Raw genomic sequence first — 18,756 nt, 5'->3', positions numbered from 1 at the left:
AACCTGCAATTCTAAAAAAGAAGCTGAGAATAGGGATTGCTATCTTGTCTTATCAGATTCAAACTTAAAAGCTTTCTAGATGTTTCTACAACACAAAATAACGCCACTCTTTACTCAGAAGAGCTTTATGAGGCAGAGGAGTAGAATGTTAACAGCTTCATTTTCTGGTACTAATCTAATAAAAATGCCTAACTTTAAAATATGCCCACCTTAAAGTCACAAATCAAGCAGTATAGTATATTTCCTGTAAATATTTGTAATTATCATGAAGTAGTACAGGAGCCTTAAGAATGCAAAACAAAAAGAGCTCCTGAAGTAAAGCCTATTGACACTACCTCATGCTTCACCGCTGCAGACACAACAGTACAACATGCAGTAAAACTTCCTACACGTGTCCAAACTCAAGTCCTGATGCGCCTAAGAGAATAAACAAGGGCAGAAAACTGGTGTCTCAGAAATCAAACTGCTAGGTTAAAAGGCTTTCATAGTGCTTTCAAATCAGTCTACCAGGGACAGTTTTCTCTCATTAAGGGTATACTCAAAAAAAGCTTTTCTGGAGCTGCTGTAGCTGAACCAAGCACAGCCTACTCACTATTCTTTTTTTTAATGACGTCCTGATCGTTATACAATCTTGACTAATTTCTGCAATTAGAGAGGCTCATTTTCAGAGACCAAGATGCTAATGTTCTTGAATTAGTTTTTATGGTTCGGGGCTTTTAATTTGAGATTTAAAAACCACCATAGCTCACAAAAAAATCAAATAAACTGCAGCTAATGAAATTCACAGAAGTGGAGTGTTCACAGAACATTTCTCACTAGCTTTCCTGGATGATTTATTGACAGCTGGTTGTAAAAACAATTTTATTAAAGGTCATAATGTTTGGTTAGGAAAAAAAAAGTTTAATTTATGGTGTAATTAGCCTTCCTGCAATCGGCATGATGCCAGACCCATCACTTATGAACTTTGGCTGAAATAAGTTTGGTGGTTTTAATTATATCTTTGAGTATGTGTTCAAAGGCAAGACCACAGTGATGTGGTGTTACTTTCTTTCTATAGCCACTTTATGGACATTAAAATGGCCATAGTAACAGATTTACTTCTACCAATTGATATGTAGTGATGGTACAGCACTACCTGAGAAGCACAGTCGGGTGCATACGCAGTAGAGCCCCTCACTCCCTGGAGGAACCTATTTGGGATCTGCTCTGTATCTAAGACTGCTATGAGTGGTTGGGATACTTCGAGATGTGCAAGAATTACCTGGCTTTCTAAGCAATCACAGCTTTTTAAAATATCCTCGAAATATTCTCTTTGCCCTGCATCTTGTATGGCAGAAAGCCAGACAGGAGCTCCATGTTCCCTACCTGGAGAGAGGCACTGTTGCTTCTCTAGAAAACAAGGATTTCCACCAATCTGACCCACATATTGGAGAAACATCTCAGGTTTCTCCATTTGATCCTTCAGTTTCCAGAAGTATTTTGCAGTTATTTATTTCTTATTCACAACATTAAATTTGTGGAGGAAAAAAAAAAAAAGAAAAAATTATATGGGATTAAGGGAGAGAGCCTGTTGTAGGTTTCCAGTAAATCCAGATGGGGTTAAACTGTTCAGCAGGAGCAGGGTCATGGATACTGACTAAGCACTTACACACAAGGTGCCACTCAGCAATTATCAGCCTGGCCATGAACTTTTATTTCCATTCCTTTTATGCCCTTCTTTTTTTGAGGTTTCGAAGACCATGAGGTTTACCAGGGAAGTTTAGGTCGGATATTTGGGAAAATGTTTTTATCTAAAGAGTTGTGAAGAATTGCAACAGGCTGCCCAGGAACATGGTGGATTCACCATCCCTGGAGGTATTTAAAAGGCATGTAGATGTGGTGCCTGGGGAAATGGTTTAGTGGTGGTCTTGGCAGAATTGGATTAATGCTTGGACTCAATGATCTTAGAGGTTTTGTCCAACCTTAATGATTTTATGATCATACGTTGCCACAATAGACAACTGCAAATCCCTTGGGAGACTGCCAAATCCCTTTTTAGAGAGAATTTCTGATTTGAACTTCAGACAAAGATTTAACACCCGTATGTAGAGCCAAAGTCAGGACACTCAGCACTAGCTTTTCTTCCACCAAAACCTGGAAGTGACAGTACAAATTTCCCTGGACAGAAGAAACATCTTGGGAGAAATGTGCCTGTGAGGATTAAGTCCCATGCCAGTTGTTAGGAGAGCATTAAAAGGCCCAGATCCCAAAGTCTGAAGTTAATCTTCCCATCCTCCAAGTTGTTCCACAAACGGCCCACCCTTCACAGCCTATGTTATCAAGAAATGTTTTTGTGAAACCTACAGCATGACAATTTGCCTAACACAGTAGAAAAATTATAAATTTAATACCTAAAAATCCGAGAGCCTTATTTCTATTTTACTAGAAAGCACATCAACCATCCTGCCCACCATTGTCACCCACAGTCCTGTTAAAAACTGACCAACACATCCAGCTGTATTTCCATCAATTTTAAGTGAGGCAAAACAGAAAAGGAGTCTGAAAAGAAAACAGTTTTGCTGCAGAAACTCTCCCAGGAGGGACTTCAATTATCTCCCAGTGGGAGTCACAAAATGGGCAAGAAAGGAGCCAGAAAAAAGAACAGAAATGTTAAGATAAATCCAACATTAATTCCACTTCTTGACTGAAACACTGTTGAAAAGAAAAAAGGCTTACAGCTGTGAGGACCTGAGATCTAACATAGAGCTGTCCAACCCAATTAAGATTTTTCTCATTTTTGACTACATTTGAATTCTCTACGCAAAACATCTCAGAAAGCTTTATCCATCAAACCAACATAAACATTGAAGTATTGCCTGAAATTAGTTAGCAGCGAATACGCACCCATGGAGTTTCCAGGGAGAGTTGCATTGCATGTGAACAGCCTGTTCCAGGGCTAGATGCATTTGGCAGCATACATCAACGGTGTTCAAGGTTCGGTTTTCAAGAAGGCAAAATCGTGCTGCCAGGTCCTGCAAGACCTGATTTTGGAAGTTTTAGTGGCACTGCCTTGTGCCTCCTTGAAGCAAATGGCTCAAGGAGGCATTAATGAGTGAGATGACTCTTCCCTAGGCTCTGGGGTTACCATTAAGTACATAAAGCTGTGTCTAGACATGGCTGAAGCCAAAGCAAAAGGTAAACACATCACTTTCTCTCTTTGTTAAGATTTCCTTGTGTTTTTCCCCAACTCACTCAAGAACCATCACTCTCTGTTGCTCTATTTTCTAAGACACGTCATCACTTACAAGACATGAACAGGGCCAGGAAACGTGAAATTGTTCAAGAAAAGCAGTTTCTCCCAGTGCCATAGAAAACGTGAGGCTCAAGTTGGGGAAAAGCAGTGAAACAGACAGTTGAGTAACTGCTCATTAAAATCCTGCTCTACCCTTTCTTAGAAAGTCTGTGATCGCCAATTAATTCTTTTTATTTTGCTTTTACCAAAATAATGTAATATAGGTTTACAGAATCTCATGAGAACATGAGACAGCCCTTGTAATTTAATCTGAGAAAGACACATACTTCATCAAAAGAGCAGTTGGTTTCAATGATCTACTAAGAGTCCCAAAAGGTCCTTTTTCTAATTTTTGAATACAATTATTAAATATTATTTGGCAACATTGTGCTTTTTCTGGCTCAGTTTCTTCAAAACAAATGCTTTATAATTAATTTTGTTTCAGTCCAGTTGAATGATTTAGAGTTGATTCCAATATAATTAAATCCTTTCTTTGGAACCCTTCTTGCCCCAGGTCTCCCCCTTTTCCTTCTCAGACTTCAACTTTCCCAACTACTACCCTCTACTCATGGGTCAGGTATGTGAGGGCTCAGTTTGTTCTTCTCCTACTGATATAAAAGAGATTACTCAACCTCTTACAGGTTGAAGCTCAACGTGAGCTTAACTTTTTTTTCTATATTGCATCACTTTTGATTTTGCAAAGCTAACAGTTGTGATACGTGGTCTAAAAGATTTATTACAAAATTAAATCAAAGGAAATTAAAATAGACAGCAAATTAAAAAAATATATACAGCGTGCTAAATTTAATTAGGAATCAGCTAATCAAGAAAATGGTATTAATTAAGGTATCTCCTAAGGAGCCAAGGGATATCCAAATTACACAGACTGCTCCCTAAATCAAATAACACTTTATGTTTGAGATTTCCAAATAAATAACAACCGGTTCTGCTAAACACTATGGGAAGTAAATGCCTGTGTTACACAGTGTCACTGCACTGCAAGCAGCAGTCTCAGGAACTTCACCATAGAGCTCAGTGCAAAGACATCTGCAAGACTGGTACCTCAGGGACACGTGCTAAACCACAGTGTTCAGTGTGAGGGAAGTAAAGTCCTTCACTGTGTGTTGTTTCATTACTAAATGCTAAAGCTGCATGCTGGGCACCAGGTGGTATTTGGTTTTGCATAATGTATTACATTGCGCATTTGTATAGCAATAACATTAATAACACCAGACTGCACATTTCGGATAAGGCCTATTGCAGTTAGAACAGGTAGCATTAAACATTCCTTAAAGCCGAAAATACAATGCTGAAAGAGGTGGCAGTGCAATGAAACCAAATTTGCTGGTTTTCATTTAGCAAAATATGTTGCAAATAAACTTCATTTCTATACAAAGAATACCATTTTCCATTGCATATTCATGCTGATTCTGTTACCTTCCCTGTATCTACAGAGCTGGAGAAAACAAGCGTGAAAGTGCACTCCCCATATGAGGATAGCTATTTTTAACTGCAAACTCTAACACACTAATAAATGTTATACTTGTTTCCAGCTTTAAAGAGTGACTTGCAGTGACAAATTTATTGCTAATTGCACAAACAGTTTATTATGCAGGACCACAAGAAATCTTGGGGTCTAAATATGAGTACTAAGAAATTATTTAATCTGGCAAATACTGATGAATCAAGGCATTATTTATCCAGAATTTGTTAAACTCAGAGTCTTATGCCCTGCAGTAGCTCCATAGGTGACTACAAAAACAAATGGGTCTTAGGCAAAATGTTGAAATCTGGCTAGCTAGTAGTAGGTAAGTTAGTGTATACACAGATTGCCAAGTAGGCTGGCAAATTTTTATACTCAGTGAGTACTTCCAGCTCCCAGCACAGAGACCAACGACTTTTGACTTCATCAGCCAACTTATTCACTCTGCATTGACATGTAGCCATATTTTCTTAACTACTTGCCAAGTAGCCTTAACCCAGCCTCTCCAACTCAGCCAGCCTTACCCCGTTTGACACAGAGAAAATAAGCCCTGTTTGTTCCTCCTCTCCTCCATTTTAAAGCTCGTTGCTCAGCTAGAGACACAGTTTTCTAGCTTGGCTGTTACTAGCTAACTCCTTTTTTCCATTCATCCCAATCTCTGAACTGCATCTGAGCTATTCTGCAGATGCCTGCCTCCCTCCTCGCCTGCTCCTCTACTAACTGCTTCCCGGTGTAATTGCCCTTCACCAAGGGCCACCTGCACACGAGCCACAGTTTGCCCTCACCAAATGCTCTCCCAGCACATCTGGAGGCTGCCCCTGCCTACATGAGGCTGAGAACCAGCATGCGACAGGAGAAGGGACGTCCTGGGTCTAACTGTAAGGAACCTACATACAGCTTCAAAGTCACCCTCAACACCCAAGGTACTGTGACAACAGATGCTGAACCCAGTTTTAGATTTAACTTTTGAGTGTCAATTAGCTCCCACATAGGGAAGTTTTATGATGAAGGACTGTCGTTCAGGATATAGACATCATTCTGCATCAACAGACAAGAAGCTTCCAAAGAGCAGATATTTTCAGACACAGATCTGGGGTGGATTTGTATATGACTCCAAAGCACCATATCCTGTTTTTCAAGAACCAAGCATGGAGCCACACCACTACCACAGGCTAACGCATCTCTTTAGCTTGGCACTAGTTTTAAACAGTCAAGTTTTCTAAATTCGGTGTAAACCCATTTCCTGAAGAGCTTTTGAAATTGGAAAGGGGAATTTGTTAGAATTCATAACTCAGTTTGTGACTGACTGAGAAAATAACTAACAGGTGCCCTATCACCAAGCCCCATTCTCTGCAAGTCTGTTTCTCCTATAAGAAGTGGGTGTTTCTACCTAAATTCCCATAATGGCAATATTCTACCACTGATTTAAGAAAAGGAAAGAAACAATTATTAAAACAATATTTCAAATTATGAACTGCAGACAGCTGTCTCCCACACTTACCAGGTTGAGTTACAATAGTGTTCACTTTTAAAACAAGCCTTCGTTTCAGTGAACCACAGTGAGTCAACTTGCACATAAATCAGCTTTCTATAGAATGGAGAATGAATTTATAATGGCCATTGGAAAGGCAATACGCAATGAAAATAAGAAAATATCCATAAGGCACACTCTTTCCCAGATAGATTTGTATGACTCCTATTAGTGATAAATACTAATCACAGTTTTCTTAAACTATTTACCTCAAGAGATCTCATAAGCAGCCTGAAACATGCTTAATGAGCACCTTAACAGTTAGCCTTCATAGACAAAGTCCATTGGTGCATATGAATCAGTAGTTGCATCTTTCCTTGTGACTAAGCATGTGTCAGTCAAATCTATTCCTTCAACTATGAAGCGCTACTTAAAAAAAAAGGCAAACACTTCGAGCAAACCTTCCTTCCTTTACAAAGTGTAGATAAATAATGTAAGAATATTTTCCATTAACACCTTGATCTCATCACTATTTAAAATTTCAATGCATTTGAACATATTTTTAAGACCATGGCTAATATTTTTTCCCTAAATAAAACTCTGAGACTGACACTTCAGTTCAAGATGAATGATATTTTGGAATTTCAGCTATCATTCCATTTTGAAATTCTATCTTTCAACCAACTCTATTAATTTCTTCTTCTGGATTTAATATTTACTTTGTTTACTAGTAGCAGTTATTCTTAGCTTCAATTCCATGAGCAAAGATAACTTTCTATTACAGGATGTTTACTAAAAGTACCATATTTTTTTTCTGACTAATTTTTCTTCCCTCCCAAAATATGCTGTGAATATTTCGCAAATAATCCTCGAACACCTCAGTTCAAGCGGTACTAGAGTAACAAATGGTATTATTCTTCATGTTTATCAGTCAAATGTGCCTCAGGAAATCAAACTCAATGTGTTTTATAGCAAACATCTCTGTATTATTCCATTATCTTACCTTGTATAATGCCAGGGCTAGTATTGTGGTGAAACAGAAAAGAGAAACTGGCTTTCTTCTACATCCTGTGACAACCAGCAGCCCTGACCTGGCTCAGATGAGAGGCAACCTTCTCCAAAGACCACTGAAGCCAGCAGCGATATCAGTCCAATGAGCTTGGGCTCCCTTCCTGCCTTCTAATTTGTAAATGATATTTTTATTATTTATCTTTCCTCACAGGGTTTAAATTAAATGTAATTTGTTGAACACATTAAAGTTTTCAGTGAAGTATTAGTATTTACAGAGCATGATTCTTCTTGGTTTGTAGTTGTAATTTATTTTAAATTCCTTTTGTTTTTCTGTTTGGCTGTTGTTTTCTAGAAGGACCATCTGAGTAGTCCAAAACTTCAAGTGGAACAAGAGAATAAACTCAGTTTTTAATATTTGTGCTTGATTTCTTTAAGAAACATCTAGAGTATATTTACATCTGCCGATTGTGAGAAGTTGAAATGAATCTTCAAGTCAGGTTTTATCCCTGATGAACTTTGTGTGAAAGCTGCATTAAGAACAGTTCCTTCCTGAATGTCTGCTTGCCAGATGGAAATTTATCTTTAAAATCTGTACAGTAGTGTGATACTACTGACATGTTATTTCTATGCAGTTTTTCTGTGCATTGGAGTTCTCTCAGGAAGGAATAATCAATCCATTTTAAACTAAAAATATAATTGCCCATTAATATCCCCTGATACTGTGAGAGCTTTAAATCATACCTAAACATAAAACAACTTACACAGAAGTTTGGGTTTTCTTCGCTAATAAAGCAAATAAAAAATATAGCAAGCTATTAGGCTGTTGCAGTTCACTTACAGAGACTACTCTATTTATATATTTAATTGAAGACACTATTTTAAAACATACATTTAAAAGAACTCATTGAACTATTTCATCTTAATTTTTTCTATATTAATACTTGCATAAATTACTTGGTCATCACAAAAATGCTTCTAAGTGTGAAGCATTTTTTTAAAAGTAAAATTTTCAGGGAGAAGATATTTTATTTTTCACTTTCACTCAAAAAACCTGGTAGAACTTGTCAGATTAATCTCTTTCTGACTTTCTTTTTCTGGTATCCAGCACTTAATGAGTTCACAAGAACTTTATCGTTTTGCGTATCAGGGCATTAACATGAGAGTATCTGCCAGAGATGCTTCTCCCCTGGTCTGCTCACATCACAGAAATCAGCTCAGTCTCCTTATTCTGGTGACCAAGCCCAGGTAATAACAAATTTCCTTCTACTCTGGCTTTGCCACAAGAAAACTGCCATGAGAAACCTGTCCCATCAAGCTGTGCACAAACAACTGCTCTTCTTATTATGCCAATCATAGGCACTTTGTTTAAAGGGCACAGTAGGCATCTTTCCAAGGTTTTATGTTTACTCTTCTGGTGCCCTCCAGCTTAATGAGAACTGAGCCCCTGCTCCTGCTGCTGTCAGACCTCTCCTTCATTTTTTGCTGACAGCCAAACATGCCCTTCCTCCTTTCTATTTGATGTAGAATTTATATCAGCCACACCGGAAAAGGAGGAGCAGCTTCAACCACTGACTTTAATCTCCATGTGAAAGGCAAGGCAGCAGATGGGGCAACAAGGAGCATTGAAGTCTTCAGCGTAAATGTTGTTGCTCATTACAAGCTCCCTCTCTAGGGATTAAAAAAAAATCTTCAAAGGGGAATTGCACCAGTCTCACACACGCCAGAATTCCCTCTCACACACACACGCCTTTCACATCTCATACATGTGGTTTCCACGCAGGAAACAATTACTGTAATTAATAGACCCAAGTAACCCCACTGTTCATTTAAAAATGCACTTTAAATTGACAGTGGCATGCAAAAAGTGGCTGGGTTCTTGGGTCTCATTATCCGTGTGGACTAAAAACTTGATTGTGTATATAGACTGTGAGCTCTATATTTTTCCAGACCTATCACATCAAATTCAACTCCAACAGAAACCAAAATATGCTCAAGGTCTGAATGTTCTCCAGGAGGCACTCAGACACTATTGTTTCTCCCTAGAACACCTAGGAGCTATTTTGTCTAGACTGAAATAAATGTTACTGACACTGGCAAAAAGGATATTTTGTGCATCAAGAGACAGTGGTTAATATTTGCTGGGGACTATAATGTCTCTCACATAGTAGATTAAATTAAGGATTCTCTTTTGTCCAGTTGGGAACATTTACATTTGCTTGTAGTTATTGTTACTCAAGAAAAGAAAAAAAAGTGCAGCATCATATGCTATAATTTTTTTCCAAAAATTTATTCATATTTACATTCTGCTGCATTACATTTACGTATTTGCTATATCAGACACAAGAACATGATTTCTTCTTTAATTACCTTCAGTAAGAAACATACTATGATCATGTCAGTGAATTGATAACTAATACTTCTACTAGTTTGAACTGCTTTTTTCTCTCGCTGCTTGACTGCAGAGGCTGCTGTACCCCTCACACTTGCAAGATTCAGGGCAAAACCCACTAGGTTCCTTCACTTACGACTGTGAGACTGGAAGTCTGTAAAGCAGTTGTCTACACATCCGAGAATTTCCTTAGGGTGGGATGGTAGCCTTCTGCTGCACTCCACATCCAGGAAAGTACCATCAGGAGGGAATAGGTTTATGGAGGAATAACATATGACTGCAGAGCTACAGCTGTGGAAGCAGTAGGGTTGCTACTGCGAGTAAAGGTTTCACAAGGCCTCCACTGCTGAGCAGCATCCTCTTCCTACAGACCCTGGCCCATACTCAGCTCCTCCGTGCCTGGAGGAGACAAAGAGAGCAAAATTTGTCCCTCTACCCATGAAGCTAAAAGCCCTCACCCTGGCACAGAGAGCTCATCATAGAGGGTCTGGTTTGTTGTGAGCCTGAGATGCAGCGACACTTGTGTAGGTGGAATAGCACAGCAACCTATTTTTTTTTCACCTCTTGTTTCTTTTCTTTAACAGTGCTGAGAAAACCCAGGCCATTTCAGCTGGTACGACAGCTTGATGTGTTGCTCAGTTCGCATATCTCACATGAATCATCCATTTAATTTTGAACTCTTACTTTAGCTTTTCAAAACAAAGAGTTTAGGGTGGGTTTTTTTAAGGCCCATGGGAAGAATATTTTAGATTTTACTTCTGCTATTTGTCTTTCATATGTTTCAGTGAAATTAGTTAGATCTGGAAAATGTTGCCCTTTACCTGGTAATTCAGGAAACCAAAGAAACTAATACATTTATCAAATGAACAGAAATGGCCCTCTGGATTTCAACAAAGTTTCCTTTTGTTGTATATACTAAATTTCAGTTAATCAATTTTCTACACATCATAATGTTTTAGAACAAAGGTTGAAATGACAATGAAACTTGATTTTTATAGCTCTTTGCCTCAAGAAGAGAGAAAAGAAAGTAACATTTTATAGTGTCAATGTACACAGAAATAAATCCTTTCTTGTCTTTTTGACAAGAAAGGCCACAGAGTTCAATTTAGACAGTTAAAGGCTTTTATATTGTTCTAAGGGCCATGATCAAACAAGACATTAAAAAATGTATAATAAAAAAAAAAGTAAGAAGGTGAAAAATTATGTTTTAATTTGCATTGAAGTGAAATGACTTCATAATAGAGGTTGACAAAAGAATTAAAAATGTGTCTAATAATGCACATAAACTCCAGCAGACATTCCTAAATCTGCCTGTCATTTATGAGTAGAGAAATGCTTTTTCTCTCTCATTCTCACTTGTAATTTGGACACACATAGTGATAGCTGCTGGCAAAACAGCTTACAAGCATTTGTCAAAACAGCAGATGGGGAACTAAAAGCCCTGGATATATTCACTCATTAGGGGATCCTTTCAATCTGCATCTTTGCTGTGGTTGCTGGGTTTCTTCGAGAAGTCTGGGTCTGCTCCCTGGAAGCTAAACACTTGCTTTCTGTGGGAGTATGCATTATATATTCTGGTATAAGAGAACAGCAGCAGCATTGCCAGCTCGATATTTTACTACAGGATTAAGCATTTGGTGTTTTTTTACATCTTCAGCTTCTGGAAGCAAGAACAGGTTTTCTGGTTTTGTCTTTATTGCTTTACAGGAATGTAAATTTTATCCGATGTAGTAATGAGGAAAAATTACCCAAACACACTTGAAGGCATCAGAAGCAAAACAAATAAGAGGAATTTAATATACAATGCCTAGCCTCCCAAGAAAACAGTGCTAAATGCATACTCTCATATAGTCTTACTGAATGGCTTCTTAACAGCTTTATAGCCTTCCAATCAATCCTACCTGTATTTGAAATAAAAAGAAGGTCAACCACAGCTTCATATATTTATATTGGAGAAAGCCACAGAGTTGCTCATGCCCTGTTGCTCATGGAAGTACCTGTTTTCACATCTCGTAACTCCATGTGTGTGAAATCTTACAATGGTACAGGATTTTGACAACATTTCTGGAACATCAAGTCTCTCAAGATTACAGAGCCACTACATGGAGGATGAGAAAGGTGGATAAATGCATATACCAGTTGTGAATGATGGCCCTGTACCTGGAGAAACCCTTGTGCAATGGATTCCACTGCACTGAACATGTAGGGGAGTTGAAAAAGGAGATGAACAGATTCCTCCAAACATCCCAGAGTTCCCTCTGGGAAACGTAGCATTCCTCCCCAACACCATGTAATATAGATAGTGTGAGCCCCAAAAGTGAAGTTCACTGACTGCCAAAGCATGCTTGTCCGAGGGTCTACAAGTGCAGATAAGTTTCATGGTCACTTAGCAGCAGTATAAAACTTATATAAGGTACATACCCACACAAGCCCAGGCTTCCTACAGCTCTGTGAGCTTAGCAGGGGGAAATTCTGGCCCCTCCACATATGGACAAGGCACTGTCATAAGCCCCCGCTGAAGGAATATGTAGGAACTGAACTTCAGCCCATGAAGTTTCCTCTCCTTTTACAGGATATTCCCACATTGCAGTTGTAGTAACAGCTGTGAACAGTTTACAGAATTCAAATGAAATAAAAAGTATTTACTTAGATTTTTTTTTCTGAGCTGTTGATATTTCAATGATAAAGTTGCCATATATAAATATGTGTGGACATGAGCAACCACAATGCCTCTGTAGACTCATCTATTGAAAAGGAACTGTATCATTTCACTCATAGAAACTTGGATGCAAGTTTCATTTTATTACTAATTCCTGGCAGAGAGCTATCTTCTTATTTTAGTTTCATTGTCTTTCCTATGTGATGCAGCACTACCCACACAACTCTTTTCCTGCTAGTGGGAGGTAGGAATAGGTGATAAGAATCAGTGTTCCTGCTGATAGGTCTGCAGAAATGTGCCAAGCTCACTGGACAAATCGAGCAACAATAAATTTTTTTACAGGCTAAAAAATTTCACGTGTTTTTACTTTAGGTTCCCAAGTTTTTCAAGGGACATTGATAAGCAAATTTGGAGGAATTTTTGGGAGGAGATTTTCATATACCACAGCATACTCATAAATACCTTCAAAAGGAACATCTTCTGCCTTGCTGGGTAACATATATGTTCTTACCTCTTCCTTCCCTGTACTCGAAGCAAGGGAAGGGGTACTCCTGAAACTCAAATCAGAATACACAGAAAGAATAACGATATTTAATTAGATCCTTGTAAAAATTTTTGAACACTAAAGGCACTGTAAAAGTGGCATGCATTTTCTTTGGCCCTACCTTTAGGGAAGTCATTCAGCTTAACATCCAAGAGAACGAAAATTCAGTATAACCGTATGGAAATTTCATGCAGGAATAGATAAACTTCAGCTCATCTTCAGAGATTATTGTTACCACACTGCCAGGTTTCTTTTCGCTGATCTGAAATTACATTTTGGCCTGAGAATGTATTTGCTGAGCAATTAGGAATAACTTGTCCTAGGTCATTGACATCCAAAACCTGATTCAGGACTCCTCAGAAGGAGAATTGTTAAAAAAAAAAAAAAAAAGAAAAAAGAAAAAAGAAAAAAGAACAAGAGCTCAGAAAAACTTAGACTGGGAGAGGAAATGGTTACAGGGGAAGGTCAGCTGCTATGAATTTAGTATCTGAATAAAGTCATGCTGTTAAGCAACAAGACTCAAGAAAATCAGTCAAGTTCAGAAAAAGGAAACACAAAAGACTTTAGGCAAAAAGCTGAACATTATAGATAATGCTCACTCTACCAAGATAAACAGTTCCAGTGTCTGTATATGGCTGGCTCTTTCAAATGAGTGTTGGGTATGAAAGGAAACAGGAGGCAGAGAATGGGAAGAGAATGGACACTGGCTCCAAGCACTAAGGATACACACGCAGAGGAGAAGAGAGTCAAATATGAGGGATGAATCTTACTCCATTTACTCAGACAACACTATTATTAACATCCCAAACACTTGTCTGAAGAGCAAATGTATGACCACTTTCATGTCCTCAGAAAGGGTGTCCCACCGCAGCTTGAACAGTTCCTCTGCGCAATGGGGTGGGAATTTAAAAGAAGGCACATTTCAGGGGGAATGGCTGCCACATGCAGAGGCTCAGAAACACCATCGTAACATCTGCCTGTATGGAGGACTGTATCAGACAGTGGGATACATTCCCCTGATACTCGCTCTGCTTATACCCTGCCTATCACTGAGTCTAGTCCTTTTACTTACCACATAAACATCTCAAGCGACATTTTTCACAGATCTCTTCCAAGAGAACTGGCACAATTTCATGCGGTAATAAATGAGCACTGCAGTAGCAGTTATATGTTCAAGGTAAAACGAAAACAATGTATACAGGCCTATGACAAGTCTCACCAGTGTCACATCTCCGACATTAAGCAGTAAAAAACAGTTTCAGCAGGAGATTGAATTCTGGACAATCAAGAGCTATGGAACAGTACTCGTTCACAATATCAGCAATGCTTTCCCCTAAAATATGGGACTAACAGCATGAGCTACAGCATATAAGAATGGATTTCTTAGGGGATGATACACCTGCAGAGTCAAAGAGAGGAAGGAAGATGTCACAGCACTCAAATATATGTCAGATCTTCAAAGTCTCTTTCAGCAGTATGGTGGCATCAAAAAAGAGCTTTTTTTTGCATGCTTCCCTCCACAGGACAATATGGAAGAGTTTACGGAAACACAAGTGAAGCCACAGACCATCCATACCATTAGTCCCTGTATGAAAACAGACACATGCTGGTAAATACCTTGAGAGTACTTCTAGCATCCTCACATCATTGCATGGAGATGGCCTAACTGTTCCACAAAACTGTGAAAATATTTCCAAGCTAAATTTAGCTATTTTCAGAATAGTTAAATTTCAGAATTTCTATTAAGATGAGTTCTTTGCAGAGTTTCTATCAGGGGAAACCTTATCAGTGTAAACAGAGATAAAAACCTTTGCCACGCCATTTTATACCAGGTTGAAACAAATCTGCATGTACTATCTGATGAAGCCTCATAAAAATGTGCAAAATCTACACAACTGAACTTTTGTGCATAGATGAGGAATAGGAAATGGATGTTCTTTGGGACCTCTCAAACTATATGTCCTCTGTATGAATGGCACAAAACATGATTTCTGATGATTAACCATTTTCTTCTGGGAGTTAAGGATATTCAGTACTCAGCAGAATTGAATTGCTGCCACAGTTTTTATTGCTTAGGAATAGGTTATGAGCTCCTTTAGCATTCTCTAGTTTCACTAAAGACAGCAGAATTAACCACTTTAGTCTGCCTCTACACCTACAAGTTTCTCTCAGAACCTCTTTTATGTAGAACTGAATGTCTGGCACTTTAGTGTGTGTGTACCCCTTGTACATTAATACTGCAGTCCATATTTCACACACTCAAATGATGTGATCCCTGAGTTCTCTGGAGCAGGTTGAGATTTTTATCTCATAAGTAACATCACGCAGTCTTGTCAACAGAGTCCCGATGTCAGAGAGACTAGTGACCTACCTGGCCAGAAAGTCTGTAAAACTTTCCATGGCATTCCTGTGAAACTTCCACCCACAAAAAATAAAACCGCATAAGCAGAAAGAGTTTACATAGTAACTGCAGTAAAAATGAAATCATACTTATTCTTCCCTCCAGCATCGGAGAGACATGTCATGCTAATTCTTACACATCAGTGCTAAGTTGTAATCGTATTGTTTGGCTTGGCAAAATAGCTGGAAAAAAAACCAGAGAAACATCACTATGAGAAAGAGGGGACTTAGATCATATTCCCATGTAATTTTTTTACGATTTCTGTTAAAAGTATAATTCCTACTATAAATTAAGACCTATAAAAACTATGCTAAGAAAAATCTTCACGATGGAGAAAGAGAATATAAAACCCTTCCAGCTAAGATGGAGCTTACATGTCTAAAAAAATTAATGTTGCCGGTTTTTTTCCACTTTTGACCTTTCGACATTGAAATAGTCATGATACCTCCTTATTCTGAAGGATATATACATATAAATGTACATATATAAAAGTGTACACATAAAGATATATGTATGTGTGTGTCTGTGTGTGTAAAGAATACTTTTGTGTTGGATATTGGGAAGAAATCCTTCACCAAAAGGGTTATCAAGCACTGGAACGGGCTGTGCAGGGAAGTGATTGAGTGGTTGAGTCACCATCCCTGGAGGTATTTAAAAGATGTGTAGATTGGCCCTTAGGAACATAGTTTAGTGATGGACTTGGCAGTGCTGGGTTAATGGAGGTCTTTTCCAACCTAAATGATTCCAATGAAACAGTATTTTGGTACTGGGTGTGAGTGGTCTGGGGAGCATATTATAGGTCTGAAATTGGACAAATAGCAGCATGATAACATATCCAAATGTTGCTTTTATATAGAAGAGATCCAAGGACTCATATTTCATTCAGGATGCAAAGAAAATGGAAGTTCACTTTCAGCAAAAATCCTGGGCAGCACCTATTGTCTCATGGAAGTTGTGAATCATGAGTGATTTGGAGCCCAATGCTACACATGAGAAAATTTCAGATCATACTTATCTTAATCCAAATGCATTATTCTTTGCACTTGACACAGGAATGTGTGTAGAAGGAAACTATCTGAGAAAAAAAAAAATCCTGACATTTTCACTGACAAGGCACACAAAGAGTAAAAGACCCCCCCAAAAATGAGGTAAGCTGGATGTTGTGCTTGGATGTACAACACAACTGCAAGTTCCTTCATGAGGAGTCCAGTGTTCTCTGCACTGAATTATTCAGCCACTTACAGAAGCCAAGCTCTCTGTGGCTAAACCTTGTTAATATTTCCATCCATCGCTGCAGTATTCTTTGATCAAGACAATAATAAAAGTATTGGGGAATAGAAGAAAATGTTAGATTTTTTGTAACAATCATATTAGCCCTAACTCATGTACTATAGCATGAATAAGATCTGCATGGTTTGGTTCAAAGCTCTCGTAATTCATGTGTACTTCTGCTCCAGATTCCTTAAAATCTCATTTAAAATGCAATCCATACTGTCTACCTAACTATTTTACAAGCAGTATTTTCAGTATAAAACATTGAACAATCACTGAAAATTAGCATAACTTCAAGAATCAACTTGTTTAGAGAACCAACTATATCTACATTCTGCTAACAGTAAACACTAATTAACAATATCTGCTAGCACTAACATAAATCACAACTGCCCCTTTTCCTCTCCTGGGCACTGCACTGGAAAATATCAAACCAGAAAAATACTTGGAATGTTTCTTACTTTTTTTTAAATTTTATTTTATTAATGATAAAATATTGGATGTCAATGTGCAATGCTTTGTGCATTGCATCAGACAGCTCAAACAGTAATTGTGATGAATGGGAGTGGAAGGGCCAAGGTTACAGGCATTTAAGAAGGCTCTGTGGATTGAAAATATTAGGATTGATTAAAGGTCAAATACTTTTTGGATTTATCAGTGTTGTATACATTTTCTCATGACACAGAATCACTTACACTACCTAGAAAATGAAATAGAAAAGAGCTGCAAATCAGATAATTTTAAAGTCTTTAACCCACATACTCAAGGTTTAGCCATGAGAATAATTAATGGGACAGAAATGTTTTGATTAGTCAAGCAGTCAACCCCCACAACCCACCCTCCAATAATTTCTCTAGCTTCCCACAGGTTCATAGGTAACAGTCCTTCTCAATTAATGTTTAGTATTTACAAACACACAAGCTGTCAAAAGATACTTTTTATAGTGTTGTTTAAAATCTGTATTTATCTAAACCAACCACCTTTAGTCTAGAGAGGATCTTTAACTTAATAATTTAGTCGTGCTCAGTCTTCCTTGTTTTCTGGGAAAGCAGAGTTTGAGATGGCTATCTATATATTGTCTTTATTTTTTTTGTCTGGATCCTAGAAAATTTTGTGCATCAAATTACTGTCTCCATTTATATCACACTGGATTTGAACTGACCTTCCTGAAGTCTGTATTTCAATTAGGACAGAGCAGTAGAAGCTAGAACTGTGGGAATTTTTGGGAAAAAGCCTTGAGTTTGGAGATTTTGTTTAAGAAGCCGTGTGAATTAACTCCAATGGTGTCATTAATATCAGGAATAAACGTTTAGCTCAACCTCTGTAACATGTTTATGTATAATACTTACTTAAAGCAAGTGAAATCAGTTTGGTATCAGTGGCTCCATTCTTCCACTTCAGAGCCTGATCAAGTTGCCCTGCAGTGTTCTTTTTGTTGCCTTTGGTGAGCTCTGCACCATATGAGCCTGCCTACATCAATGCCACATCCAGAGGCCTCTCGGTGTCCTCCCAGCACAGTGCTTCTACCTCCATATTCAAGTCCTGGCCTGGGATTTGCAATACACTGTATCTTTTGAACTTTACTGAAAACAATGGAAGCAGAAATTTGGTAGGAATCTCACCATAGTCTTGCACCTGCATTTTAGGAGAATCTTTGCTATGTATATGTCTTTCACATTTGCACAGTTGACTAACACCTGGCGAGGCTAAGCAAAGAGAGAGGAAGGAGAGGGTTTTATAAGCCAAAGTTTTCTCTTTGTGGTTATTGTTTCCTTCTGTTCTGAAAGGAACAGAATATAAAGATCATCTCTTCCCACACTACTGGCAGTCACATTCACCAAAGAAACCCTCCAAGGTATCTGAGCTTCCCAAAAGACAACATGAATTGCAGTGTAAGTTGTCACCTAAGCCTCAGAATGGAGAAATAGTCATTTGCTTAATCAACAGATGCCAGAGGAGAGGCCCTTGTGGGACATTCCTTCTAGCTACATTGTGTTGTTCAACAACTGAGCAAATCTTGTTCTTCGTTATCCTGAGGAGTGTGAAATCCAACTCTGAAGGCTGTGCCCACAGCGTCATTGAAAAGGCTGTTTGAAGGGAGTGCCTGTCTCTTCTCTAGATCAACAGCAGTGAAGGATAGGCAGAATGTGTTGGGGGTATCCGCAGACACCTCTTCAAGGGAAGAAACTTTTGCGTTTGAACAGCTCTGGCATTTCTCCATTTTTATTCCTGCAAAGAAGCTGCTGGCTTTACTG

The sequence above is a fragment of the Chiroxiphia lanceolata genome, chromosome 3, assembly GCF_009829145.1.
Source record: "Chiroxiphia lanceolata isolate bChiLan1 chromosome 3, bChiLan1.pri, whole genome shotgun sequence".
In the NCBI taxonomy this organism is placed as follows: Eukaryota; Metazoa; Chordata; class Aves; order Passeriformes; family Pipridae; genus Chiroxiphia; species Chiroxiphia lanceolata.
The sequence above is the reverse complement of the archived record's forward strand: the minus strand, read 5'-3'. Positions refer to the sequence as shown.